At 42.7% G+C, this 13393-nt stretch overlaps 1 protein-coding gene across 1 annotated transcript in view; it reads right to left on the bottom strand.

The window, feature by feature from the left end:
- The window catches only part of MCTP2 (multiple C2 and transmembrane domain containing 2), a 117653-nt gene extending 109754 nt beyond the window's left edge, over window positions 1-7899 (bottom strand). The window contains exon 1 of the mRNA XM_064388506.1: window positions 7782-7899. The gene's annotated coding sequence lies outside the window, so the exon portion shown is untranslated. The remainder of the gene's footprint in view (window positions 1-7781) is intronic.
- Window positions 7900-13393: the final 5494 nt, after the last annotated feature.

The following is a 13393-nucleotide window of genomic DNA, read 5'->3' as shown; positions in this document are numbered from 1 at the left end:
CAGGCGAAGGGCATCAAGTGTTTTTTCAGTCTTTTAATTCCCAAAGGCAGGAAACTGAAGAACCCTAAAGAAAAGAGAGTTTGGTGTGTTGCAGCACAGCACTGAATGAGGGAATTGCACCAGTGGTAGCCCTAATTTTCTGCAAGAGCCACAGGTCTTCCTACAGAAAAAAAACAGCACTTAAATATCTGGAGTTGGGCATCACACTGAGAAGGCTGTAAGGGAAGGGACACAAACAGAGAAAGCCCTTAGGAATCTCTTGGTGAAGTCAAGTGTTTGAGGGTCTCACCCTGGACAATAATTTAGTACTTTAAATATGAAGAGGCCAATGCATACCACTAAAACCAGTCACGCTGCACCCCTGATGTCATGACAGCAAAGTGTTCGGCACGCAAACGGCAGCACAAACCCAAAGACTCCTTTAAACTTCCTTTTTTCCCAACTGTAAGGACTGAACATATGCCAGCGCACATCTCGAAAGGCCAGTCATTTTTCACAGGAAAGAGCCAGTACTGAGGTTTCTCTTTCCATCGACCATCTGAGTTTTCAGCCTCCGGGCACTCCAAACCTGCACCTCGTCTCCAGTTGCTGCTACAGCATTACTTTCCTCACTGAGAAGATCAGGTAAAGTTTGCAAATTTTATTCACGTCCATTAGCAATTATACTTTGGCACTTCTAAAGTCTTAACACTGGGGTTTTGGTTTGCTAAGGATGAAGTCCCTACATACAGGCAGCAGCAGCATCACAAGAAAACCACAAACTGTGATTCCAGTAACTATTTTAAGCTTGAAAAAAGGGACAAAAATTAAATCTTAGGAATACTCTGCTGGGGTGAATAATAAGTGACCTGTTCAGGATTTTACTTGCAGAAGTTCAGAGAACCTCAACTATAGCAAAGCCTGTTTTTTTTAATACTGGTTCCTGGAAGTGATCCAATCAGAAAAGCTCCACGAAACAGGAATATTGTCATTGCTGAGCCAGGATGACACCTGATGAAGCAATTTAAAATTCACTTTCAGTTTTTCTATGATTCAATATGACAAACCTGCTCAGTGAAAACCTGCAGACACATTCTGCAGTCCTTAAAAAACTATCTGGGCCTGATTCATCTGTGGCATATTTGCCATAGGCAGGGTGGGGTAGATTGCTAAACTTTAAATACCATTACTTAAACATATTTACAGCTCTTGCTGCCCAACCACACTGGCTTCTCCTTTGTACACTGCTACCACCGTGGGGTTTTTTGTATGTTTTTAATCCTCCTTCATGCACACATAGCTCCAGGCAGGATAGTTTAGAACAGATCAAGCTGACCACTTGTCCCATTCACATATTCTCAAAGTAAATGTTAAGTGCACAAATTATGACTACTTAGCCTCTAATTAACCAATAAAACATGAGTTTATAATCATGGATGTTTAGTTCTGGTGAATACTGACTAAAAGGTATTTTAATTCAGCTGTCATAATTATACAGTTTCCTGGTTTGGCTCATGGGTTAAAATCACATAAAGCTCAAATTCAGAACTTTTCAGCAGGTGTCAATAAACCCTTTAAAGATGTGGTAGTTTTAATGGATTTTTTTAATGGATTTAAGAGCTATTCACATTTCAATTCCTCTGTCTAGCAGATATGGACAGGAGTCACCAATCTGGCAAGTGTCCTGAAATACAAACTGCTCACAGTCAGCTGAACAGATCTGCAGGTTTTCTGGTCAAACAACTTTTGCACCCAAGTAGGTGAATGTTTGATCAGCTTTCATTTGCTTACTATCAAAGACCAGACAGATTATTTGTTAAATGCTACTATGAAACATTTGGTGAATGGGAGGAACAAGAGGCCTTGCTGAACTGAACACAAATCCTTGTAGTGAGATTTGTATCTTACAGAATTGAAGAAAATTCAGCCACTTATACAATAAAATAAATTAAAACTGCACCACAACCACAAAGGCATCATTCCCACTGTTTGAATTTGAGTAGGGATCATTTATTCTAAAATAATTACAAGAAATCCCAAATAGCAGGACTTCTACAAAATCCACTAGAATATATAACTGGAATTAGATGTTTGCATTCAAAAAGGAAAACAAGACAAAATAAAACTCTCCAGTTAATTGTTTCCAAGTTGAAGAAACTGGGAACAAAGCCTGCTATTGAATGAGCATTAATGATCTGCCATTTGGATCCGCAGATGTTTCCCATGAGGGAAGACAGCAGAAAACATTCCTCTTCAAACCCAGGGAAGCAGCGACAAGGGGATGAGTTATGTTCATTCATTTGGATATTTTTATTTGAAATTGTCAAAACCATTAGGTTCAATAAGATTTTACTTCAAGGGGAACCTGCATCCAATAAAATTTCAAAGCACTGAGCTCTTAATCTCTCCTCACTTAAACCTAAATGAGTCAGACTTTAAAAAAAAAAAGAACTTTCACAAACGTGATAAAGTGAGTTGAGAGAGAGACTGCCCCATCCTCGCTGACAGCTCCTGATCATCACCACCTCCACATCAATGGCAACACAGACAAATGCCTGCTCAAATAAATTAGCATGGCCCCCTCATTTCCATTCACCCCCATTAAAAGATTATCAAACAATATAGATTATACACCCTGCCCTGGCTAGAAACTTAACTTCTAGAGCAGGGCTTATCTATTTGGGAGGAGAGAATAAAAGTGCACACCCATAAATCCTAAAAGGACAGAGCTGCTTCCGTGTCTTAATTTATGGTGTTACTCAGAAGCAGAACTGTTTTATTTCTAAATTGGCTCTGATCTCAAGGCAGTAAAGGTACACAATTCCAAGAATTCCCAGAACAGTGAAATTCTCCCAAACCTAAAGTTTCCAGTAAAACAAAATTTACTCCACAAACTACATCTATAGTTCTAGGAGTGGGCAACAGGAAGAATTGTCAAGGGTACAAGTGCTTCCCAGAAAGGAAGGATATGAATAAGATCTCCTTTTATTTCTCCCCATCCCAAAAGGCCAACAAAACCAAACAAAGACCTCAAAAGCTACGTTAGTATTTAGCTTGCATTTTAGCAAGTTGATTTTGTGGGAAAGTGAAAACAAGCCAGTGAAGGAGCATCTGTGTAAATACACAAGAACCAGGCACCCACCACGGCAGGAGGAAAAGTCACCCCCTGCGTCACTGCGCTCCAGCTCTCGCCACCACGGACCAAAACACCAGGAGCAGCAAACAAATTAATTAGTTTGAACTAAAGACCAGCAGAAATTGTTACCAAGAGGCTCTCCTTTAAGGCCAAAGGTGGTCACAGAGTACATCCAACCTACCCAACATGAGGGTCCTCTCTGCTGGTAGGAGGGGTTGGACACCTACATGATCAGACTGGAAGATCCAGCTTCAATTCCACAGGCTGACTAGAAGACTGAGCTCTGGGGTCTGTTTTCCTCAGAAGTCAATAGGAAACACAGACACAATTTGTCCCCATCAGTCCCCACCTAGGGTTTGACAAGAGGCAGTGAAAGAACCACAGCAAGGGTTAAAAAAATGCCTAAAGGTCAGCAGGCTGCTCATGTGAAGGAAATAACAAAAAAAGTCTTCTTAGAAAAGCAGTGTGCATGTAAAAAAATAGAAATTAAAACTAAAATTATTACATGTTCCAGATTTTCCCACAATAATCCAATTACTTCACAATGGAGATTTGCAGCAGCACTGTAGCCTTGCAAAAGGTCAACTCCGTGTGCTTTACCAATTACGATTATGAATAGGCAGTAAATCAAAACTTAAGGAAACACAGCATACTATTTACTTGAGGTTTTTTCCCCAAGTTGAAGTTGCATCTAATGTTCACCTATTTGAAACAATTCCAGGCAAAACAGCAGTGATCCCAGGAAAACCCATCCAAATTTCCATCACGCACAGGACACAAGGGGACCACATCACTCCAAATATCCACATAGCCCAATAAGCTGCCTCTAACTCTGACCAAAAACAGATGCTCAGGGAAAGACTATGAGGTCACAAAATCATACTGGGATTCTGCCTGCAAAATAATCTCCTTGTTTCCAGGAATCTGTGATTTAGGAGCTGCTTCAGCTAGAAATTGTACCTGCATCTTTGTGATTAACAGCCCCTGGCATTTTCTCTCTTAATTTGCCAAACAACTTTTAAAATTCATTTGTATCTTTAACAGGAAGATATTGGAGTAATGAACTCCACAGATAAATTATGCTTGTGTGAAGCAGACACATAATTTAGCTATGGAAGATTTTTTTTTTTAATTGAAGAGGATCTTAGGAAAAAAAAATCTTTGAATCCTGCTCATTTATTCTTACCTCTTTACATCTTGAGTTATGTGAAATTATAAATAATTGTTCTCTGTTTATTCCACATCACTCAGATTGTTCCCACTTCTGCATCTCCTCTCTAATGAACTCTCTTAATTGAAAGAGAGGTTCATTCAAGGAACCTTGTTACTGTTACACCATCCACACATCTGACCTGGCACACACCACAGGCTTTTTTTCCTCCCCCCAAGATAATTGATTTGCCTGAATATATAATGTAGAGCAAAACAACTTAAGTTCAAAACCATCTAGGAATGTTTCAAGAAAAGGTAATTAACATCTAATTTTCTACAGTCTTTACAAATATTTTACCAAGTAATTTCTAAGTTGAAAGAATAGTTTAAAGGGTTTGAAAATTACCTCTGGCTGTGTGGCTTTTTAAGGGACTGAAGTTTTTCATTAAGAAAAATTAGTAATCCCTTAATATTTTAAAAAAATAGAGCAAGATCCTCCTTTATACCACTCCAGAGTAGGTTTTTGATGAGTTACTGTAAATAGTTATATTCCTGCAAGTGTTTACCCTGGCACAGTGAGGCATGAGGCCACAGGGCTGCCAAAAGTCAAATGTGCCTTAGGAGGTGACATCCTCAGGGCAGGACAGACAGATTGCACATCCACAGTGCCTTGCAGCTCACAAGATACCCAATATCCAGGGAAGATAGAGAACATCTAACAGAAAAAAAGTCTCCATCAACAAAGCTTACTACTGATCCCTAAATAGGACCAAAACCATCTGCCCACGCAGCAATCAACCCACAACGTGGCTATGCTGGTGAACCTGTAGTTACACCCAAGCTAATTCCTCCAAGGCAGAAATTGCCAGGTATCAATCATTTGATCCTACATGGGAGACTTGGCCCAGTTTCTCTTGGTCTTCATTAGAACCCTCACACAGAAGATAATGGGGATTTAATTCTTTCGTGGATCACAGAAAATCTTATGTGGATTACAGTGGGATACACAAAGCCTTGATATTAAGACCCATAAGTTGTCCAAATATGACTATTCCATCTGGTTCTATGATCTGATTTTACAGAATCAACATCTCAGGAAACAGAGGTGCACTCAGGATCAGCTGTTATGCTGATACGGGATATAAAATCAGAGTTCCAGGCACTTGTGGTTCCAACAAGTGCCATCCTCACAATCCTGAAAGACTAATTAAGCCTTAAGAAACAGCCCCCTTGAACCCAGGGAACATTTAACTGCTTATGTTAAATCGGAATAGATAAAAAAGAAATGTTCTTTTTCTCATAAACAAGCTCCTATGCAAGCGTGTTATCTAATAAGTACAACTGGAAGTAAATTGGGAATGTGGGAAGAGTGCCAATGTAAATCCTCCAATTCTGAGGAAATCAGGAGCAATTGTCCACTCAAGAGTGGAAACAACACAGAGGAAATGCAGAGCATACTTGGCATGCTTTGCTCTCCTCTGCTGAGGTAAAGCTTCCCTCTCCCCCGTGCCCAGGCAGAGGGACCCCAGGTGATGAGACCCCCCAACTCTCTGCACTCTGGGAGACTGGAATTCAAAACCCCATACTAGAATTAGTTCACCCAGGTGATGGGTGAACAAAAAAGTTAAAACCCAAAATTCTCACAATGAAGTGACAGCACAAGTTGTTACACACATCCTGCCTGAATTTGACAGCCACTGGTGGGGGCCTCATGCCAACCTTCTGCTGTCTATGAGAAATTAAAGATAAGATGGGCAAATCTGCACAGTGCAGACTAAAGAAGGAGAAGCAGACACTCAGTATTGCCTGGAAATATCAGTGGGACCAACCAAGAAACTTCTGGGGTGAGGTTTATCCCCTGTCCCAAGCCCACTCCAGCCACACACACACATCCTGACTCCAGCGCCACCAAATCCCACTGAACTTCAACATCCAAGGTGCAACCACTGTTCTCCTCAGGACTGTTCCTTGCCCGAGCAGGTAGATTTTTTTAATAATCATCTGTTCAAGTAAGAGGTGCAGTTAGTCCAAAAGCAGCTGCTTACATTACCAAATGCAAAAGACACTGGGGGAAAAAAAAAAAAAACTGCAGTGAAATTAGTGAAATTGAGGCAGTTACGGTTCTAATTACCTTGAATGACATGATAAGCAACACTTCCAGCACTGGTACAGCCCCATGCACTGTCCCAGGAGGAGATAATTACAGGAATCCCTGGGCTGTTTAGACACCCACCTTCCTGTCAATGACAGTGGTGCCTGTCCTCATACCCTGGTTTTAATTGACACCTTAAACCCACACATCTACAAACTATCCCAGAGCTCCTTTAATATAATCAAGTTAAACTTGTCTAAACTGCACAAAATTTACCATTCTTATTTTTTAAAAAAGGCAAAATGGTTAAGAAATAAAATGAAAATTTCCTCTCTGCACTATTTTTGGTTTTTTCTTTCCACAGGCAAAGTGAAACTACACATACTGAATCCATCTTCAGGCTACAGCACATGCAAGTTTATTTGTTTTATGATAAGCTATTTTATGATGGCATTGAACAGCAGCAAGAAATCAAACAAGTAAGATTATTACTCAAATACACTCATTCATCTTGACAGCTAAATCGACTCACTCAGCAGTATCATTTCAGAGAATTACTGCAAAATACATGACAAATTCTACAGTTTAATCACAGCAACCTAATAGTAAGATATCCAGGTGAGAACTCGTATTTTCTTAATACCACGTAGCAGCAATTCAGCTTTCAGTGTGCTTTGAGCAACCGTCATAAAACTAAGGGCACCAACTGGATCCCTGCCAGTTCCCATAGTTGTGCTAGGCGAAAATCAATGAAAATTCATACTACTTCTCATTACAATGGTATGAACAACTCTTTAAAAAAAAAAACCATAAACAAACAAACAAAAACAAAAAAAAAAACAAGCACACAAAAAACCCCAAATAAACTATGTCTTACATGCTACATTTCCCTCAAAGTTACCCTTAAAACAACTCCGCTATGTCAATGCACTTGTGTGAATGTTCCACTTTGTTGTTTGTTTTTAGTTTAGGGATTGTTTTATTATTACTGTTAAGTGGCTTATTTATTTAGTCAAAGTCAACAGCCAACCAAGTCCATTTCAGCCAGCAAGTGCACATGGGGATGCGTCGGTTCAGTGAGAGCTGCCTGAGGAAGCAGAGAATTTCCCCAGCATCATTTTCTCGCATCAACGGCGACAAAAAGCATTATTCACACAAGGTGCGGGTCCCAGCAGCAGCATCACTAAAGCGCCACACGGCCAAAAAAAGCGAAGCAACCCCGAGCGTGCCACGGCCAAGTTCGTCCTGCGGGGTGCCCGGGGAAGCACCAGCAGCGGAACAGCCACCGAGCTGCCAGAAAACAGGCGAAACCCGCCAGACCTCAAAAAGCAAACAAACAAGAAAAAAAAAAAAAACTAACTACAGAACCACGCTCGCCGAACCCGCCGGGCTGCCCGGTCCCAGCGCGCTCCCCTCCTTTACCTGCCGGCCGCGCCCGCAGCCGCCCATCGCACTCGCTCCGCCGCCGCTCCCGGCCGGGCACGTGTGGCTGTCGCCGCTGTCACCGCAGCCCCGTGCGGCCCCGGCCCGTCCCCTCCCGCCTGCCGGGGCGGTGCTGCCGCCGGCGCCTCCCTGCGCGCTCCGCTGCCCGCCCGCCCCCGAGCCTCCGCGGCTGCCGCTGCGCGCCGCTTCCCGGGCATCCCCCGGAGCATCTTCCCGGGGCATCCCCCTGGGGCATCCTCCTGGAGTATCCTCATTGGGCATCCCCCTGGAGCATCCTCCTGGAGTATCCTCATTGGGCATCCCCCGGAGCATCCTCCTGGAGTATCCTCATTGAGCATCCTCCTGGAGTATCCTCATTGAGCATCCCCCTGGGGCACCCGGCTGGAGCATCCCCTTGGAGCATCCTCCTGAGGTATCCCTCTGGGAGCATCCTCCTGAGGCATCCCCCTTGGAGCATTCCAGTGGGGCATCCTCCTTGGAGCATCCTCCTCAGGTATTCCCCTTTGAGCATCCCCCTGGGGCATCCTCCTGAGGCATCCCCCTTAGAGCATCCTCTTCAGGCATCCTCCGTGGGGCATCCTCCTGGAGTATCCCCCTGGGACATTCCTCCTCGGGTCCTGTTGCTCGCAGTATCATCCTCCCCTCCCGCACCTGTATCCTGCCTGCCCACTCTACGCCAAGACCAATGCTTCAAACTCCCACCAAAGCCAACACCCCAGGGACATCAGGGATGCTGGTGGTAAAGGACAGGCAACTGGCAGCACTGCCCTGGAGAGCCCTGGGTGAGGGTGGAGCTAGAAAGGAAACTACAGAATGACGAGAGGCCAAGGGAAATATAATCAACAGCAGCGCTGCTGCCACGTAACACTTGTTCTTGGCTGCATCTCCCAACACGTTTTTTTGGCAGCATCTCCAGGTGCCTGACAAGGGAGCCAAGGACTGCAGCCGTGTTGCAGGCAAGGAAACTGAGGCAGGATTGGGTAAGATGCCGAGCTTACCTGGCGTGTCTGCCCCTGAAACGTGGTCCCACACGTGTTTCTTCATGAGTTTGCCACAGCATGGAAAGGCAAACACTTCCCAACAACGCCTTCAGTGCCAGGGTGTTTCTGGAGCACGCTGGGTCACACACCTTCCCGGAGAGCTCACCCAGTCACCACTCCCACCTGCGGTGTTCAGCATCCCTGGAGTGTGGTATCACTGCAGGAGGTGCAGAACAATGAAATGGGGAAAGACAAGCTCAGTGGTAGAACATATTTACATTCCATACATGTTATTCTGATCAGAAATCGCACCTTGCCGCTGACGTAGGGACACCCATCTCACACCACCGAGTGAAACTTGGTGATGTAACCACCTTGTGTCATTGCAAAAGAGAAATGGCCACAGACCTGTGGGAAGGGTTTGTCACAGTGCAAAGAATTTTTGTCTAACCACTGAATAAAAATGTGGGGAAAACATAAAAGCCATTGTTCCAACAAGATCTGGAGAGGAAGAATTCACACCTGTGCACAGTCCCACATGGATGCACAAAAAAAGGATCAGGAGCCATGGGTTCAGGAGGTGGGAAATACATATCAGGAAGATTATTACTTGAACACGTGAGCAATTTTAGAGGAACTGGAAAAAAAACCTGGCAATGCTTTATTTTGCCTCCTGACTTAAAGGTCATGTTTGAAGGGCCAGATCCTGATGTTCCAGCACAAGCTCAACAACAACACTGGTTACTGCAGACAGTGTTATAGGTATACAGCAACTCCTAAATTGCATAAACCTTCCCAAAGTTTGCCTACATGATGAATAGGACAGTTTTATTCAGCTCATGCAATCAAAAATCTAAGGGGAAGTTGGCTGAGATCAGAAAACTAATCAACGATCTCAGCTGAAAGCAGAGAAGAAAGGAAACTTATGGCACTAATGTTTTTGTTTTCCTTTCATCTAAACCAAGAAAAATATCAGCTTCAGATAATTAGATAAGTTTAGAACAAAAACAACACAACCTTTAAAACACTTTTCTCTTAGGTGTGTGATCCCACAAAATGTGTATCAAATATAGTTCTGTGCATGTTTTGTCAAAGGCTGCAACCAAGAGAGAAAAAACTGTACACATGCCCAAAGGCAATCTAATAAAGGTGGCTGCTGGTTTAGGGAGTAGCAAAGGAAAGCAGCTTGTGTGTGCCTCTGCCAAAATGAAATGTAGCAGTGCTCCTTGGATGCAATAGGAGAAAGAGATACAGAAATTAAATTCTCACAGCCAATATCCACCCAAATGAGAAAAGCTTGCCACGACTTAGTGGCAATAAAGAGATAAATTGATTAACTGTTACAAGATTACCCAAATATGGGCTCTGCAAAACATGAGCTTGAGAAATTTTCTTGTCTTAGGCATCACATAGTTGTATTAAGGATGCTGATAAGGCCACAGAATGCTGAATATCAAGTTCTTTGTTACTTCTCTACTAACTAAGAGGAAAAAGGAGGACAGCGCTGGGAGGGAGGAAATATGAAACTTTGGAAATGTCACCAAGACATCAATCTGAGGGTATTCTGTGGTTGTATCCAGTGTAATCTGAAGTCATCAACAGCCAAGATATGCATTATTATAACAATAAGTCATTAAGTATGACTTAAAGATGAGAACTAATTAAATCCCCCTGTAAAACACTTTGTCAAAAAAAGGCACAGTTAAAAATACAACAAACAGAAGCATTTCAGTATGAGAAATTCAAATGTGTATGTCTAAACAAGATTTCTTATTAGCTTTCCATACTCACAAAGAGCCCCTGTACACCTTCTCTTCATGCACACAGATGTTTTTCTTCTGGATTTTATTAAGGATGTCATTATCAATTCCTGTGAGGGAAAAGAAAATATATAATTGAGAACTATAGTTGGCGTTATCAAATCCTACTCATCTTTTGTGTGAATATCTCATTTTCTCAGGAGGCAAAGAAGACCTGTCTTCTCAGCAAAGAAAAAAAATTGCAACTTTTCTTCTTTGCCTGTGTTTTCTTACCCTGTATTCTGAAATGCTGCATGCATACCCTGTATGCTGAAAGAAAAAATTACCTTCTCAGCCTTTACCAAAACCTGGCCAATGTGGATCAGTGTGAGGCTGCTGAAAATAATGGGTTTAGCTCCTTTCTTAATTCCAGGTTCAGCTGCAGCCTTTGAGAGAGGCAGCAAGTGAAGCATTTATATCCAGCCCACCCCTCTGCACAGCCTGTTTGCAGCAGCAGTTCTTCAGGGTTGTGAGGAAGAGACATGAGGGCACAGGGGCACAAGGAGATCAAATCACAGAATAAAATAGTCACAGAATGGTTTGGGTTGAACCTTAAAGCTCACCCAATTCCAGCCTCCTACCCTGGACAGGGACAGCACTCACTAGAATAAGTTGCTCAGTGCCCCATCCACTTCAGCCTGGCCTTGGACACTGCCAGGGATGGGGTGGCCACAGCTTCTCTGGGCACCCTGTGCCAGCCTCACAGGGAAGAATTTCTTCTGTATATCTAACCTGAATTTCCCTCCTCACAGGGAAGAATTTCTTCTGTATATCTAACCTGAAATTCCCTCCCATGTAAGTTAAAACTCCTTTTCCTGACCTTGCTGGTAGTGTATCTGCTAACAGGTCTTTGAAGCTCCATCAAGTTAAAAGCTTGTCAGTAATTCCTCCTCTTATCTCACCTACAAGTGGAAGGTGGTCACTGGAAGCAGCACCAGAAGCTTTGAAGATGTCCTTATCAGGATTTTGAGCTATTCTGTTTGCACTCACCTGTTCACCACCAGCTTTCTGACGTGTTTACAGCACTTGGCTTGACAGATTGCTTGGGACATTTGTGAGCCTGGCACACAACCCCTCAGCCATGCAGCTGATAAAGGCTTTTCAAAACCCCAAAGTGAAATCTCCTGCAAGACTTGAGTGTTATGTTTCATTTCTTTTGGACAAGTGGGGCCCAGAGACCTGGTGACCCCAAAATACAGAATTACAAGTCTCTAAGTTGCAGCCCATTTTCCTTGCAGCTGAGCACCTGGTTTACAGGCAGAATTTGGAGCTGGACCAAGGGTGTGTTTGCTCCCAGCTCTTTGAATGTTAAGCCATTCCCAGAACACAAACTAAACCAACTGCAAGGTTTAAGTCATTCTGTGTAATTGCACAAATAAATGTACTCAAGACTTTAGGAGACTTAAGCATGTCAGTAAGTCTGGGATTAACAAATGAATAATGATAATTAGTTATGGCTTGACTACTCACTTTCAGTTCCAACAGGTTACCTTGAAAAACCACATCTTTTCAATCCCACTTAACACCACTATGATTCAGCTTATCAGTTAAATGTGTGATACACATTCTTTAGGGCTGGATTCTCTGCTCTGAAATGTCACTGACCATTTTTTTGTCTCAACTGTGGAAATGCCACATGGGCAAACCTGAGCTCAAACTTCACAGAAATGAAACCATCACAGCCTCAAACTTCCTCCTCACTTTTTCAATCCCATGCCCATGTTTGTGTGCAGCTTCACCATTTGAGCAGCACTGACAACATTTCTATCAGCTCTACGAGGAGAGAAAGAACAAAGATGTGAGACAATTGTTTCAACCACTCAGGATTCATTATTAGCTTTTAAATGCCATTTAAACAGGCTGTATTTTGTGACAGAATTTATAATTCAGAATCTATGCAGTCATTTTCCTGACAATCCATTGAGCAGCAGTGCAGGGGACTGTTTCTTGTGCAAACAATGAGCTTTTAGAACATTTGAAAATTCAGCTTCTGATTCATCCCAAGAGTAGAGCAGAGCTGAGCAGTGGGTCTGTGGGCTCCTGAGACCAGATGACAACTTCTAGAACAAAAGTGTAGTCAGGGATTTAAATAAAGGATTGTATCCAGGAATCTCCCAGGAATTCACCAGCATTAATCAATGCTTCCTCATACATCTCAGAAGTATTGTCAGAAAAAAGGTTGATACAAGCAAAGGGTTTTGGTTTTTTTTTATGATTGGCTCAGGATTAGACAGGAAACTAATAAGAGTCAGGGATAAAATATGAAATCGTGATCCTTCCAGTAATATCAAAGTGTTTGGTGGGGGAGGAGATGATGAGTGACTTATTTTGGTTGGGGTTTTCTGCTTGTACTTCTTGAAAAGGAAAAACTGGACCCCGGTGTTTGTAGCTCCCAGCCCCAAACTCTTACCAGAGCTGCAGAGACATTTGGCCCTTTAAAAAGGGGGGGTTAGCACTTCACAAGCTATGGAGAGTCTGAGTAATGCAAATAAGTTATGAACATGGGGCTGGAAAAACAAAACAAAAAAAAAATCAAAAACCAAAAAAAACCCAAACCAGTCTTTCAATAATTTTGTAAAATTTCCCCTGAATATCCTCTCCCCATTCCTTCAAGTACAGAGTTGTTGCAAGCTGATTACTGGTGTACCATTACCTCTGCTTTCTCACAAAGTGATCTTCCTGGGAAGAAGATACAAACACAAACTAGAGATCAATAGTGTGCTCCAGACCTAGTACTGGATCTACAGAACAGAGCACAGGGCTGGGAGTGAATGTAAAAGAGAGTTTTATTCTTTTCCAGACTCTACCAAGT

Source organism: Passer domesticus, chromosome 14 (genome assembly GCF_036417665.1).
Source record: "Passer domesticus isolate bPasDom1 chromosome 14, bPasDom1.hap1, whole genome shotgun sequence".
NCBI lineage: Eukaryota > Metazoa > Chordata > Aves > Passeriformes > Passeridae > Passer > Passer domesticus.
Note: the sequence above shows the minus strand (reverse complement) of the source record. Positions and strands in the feature narration are given on the sequence as shown.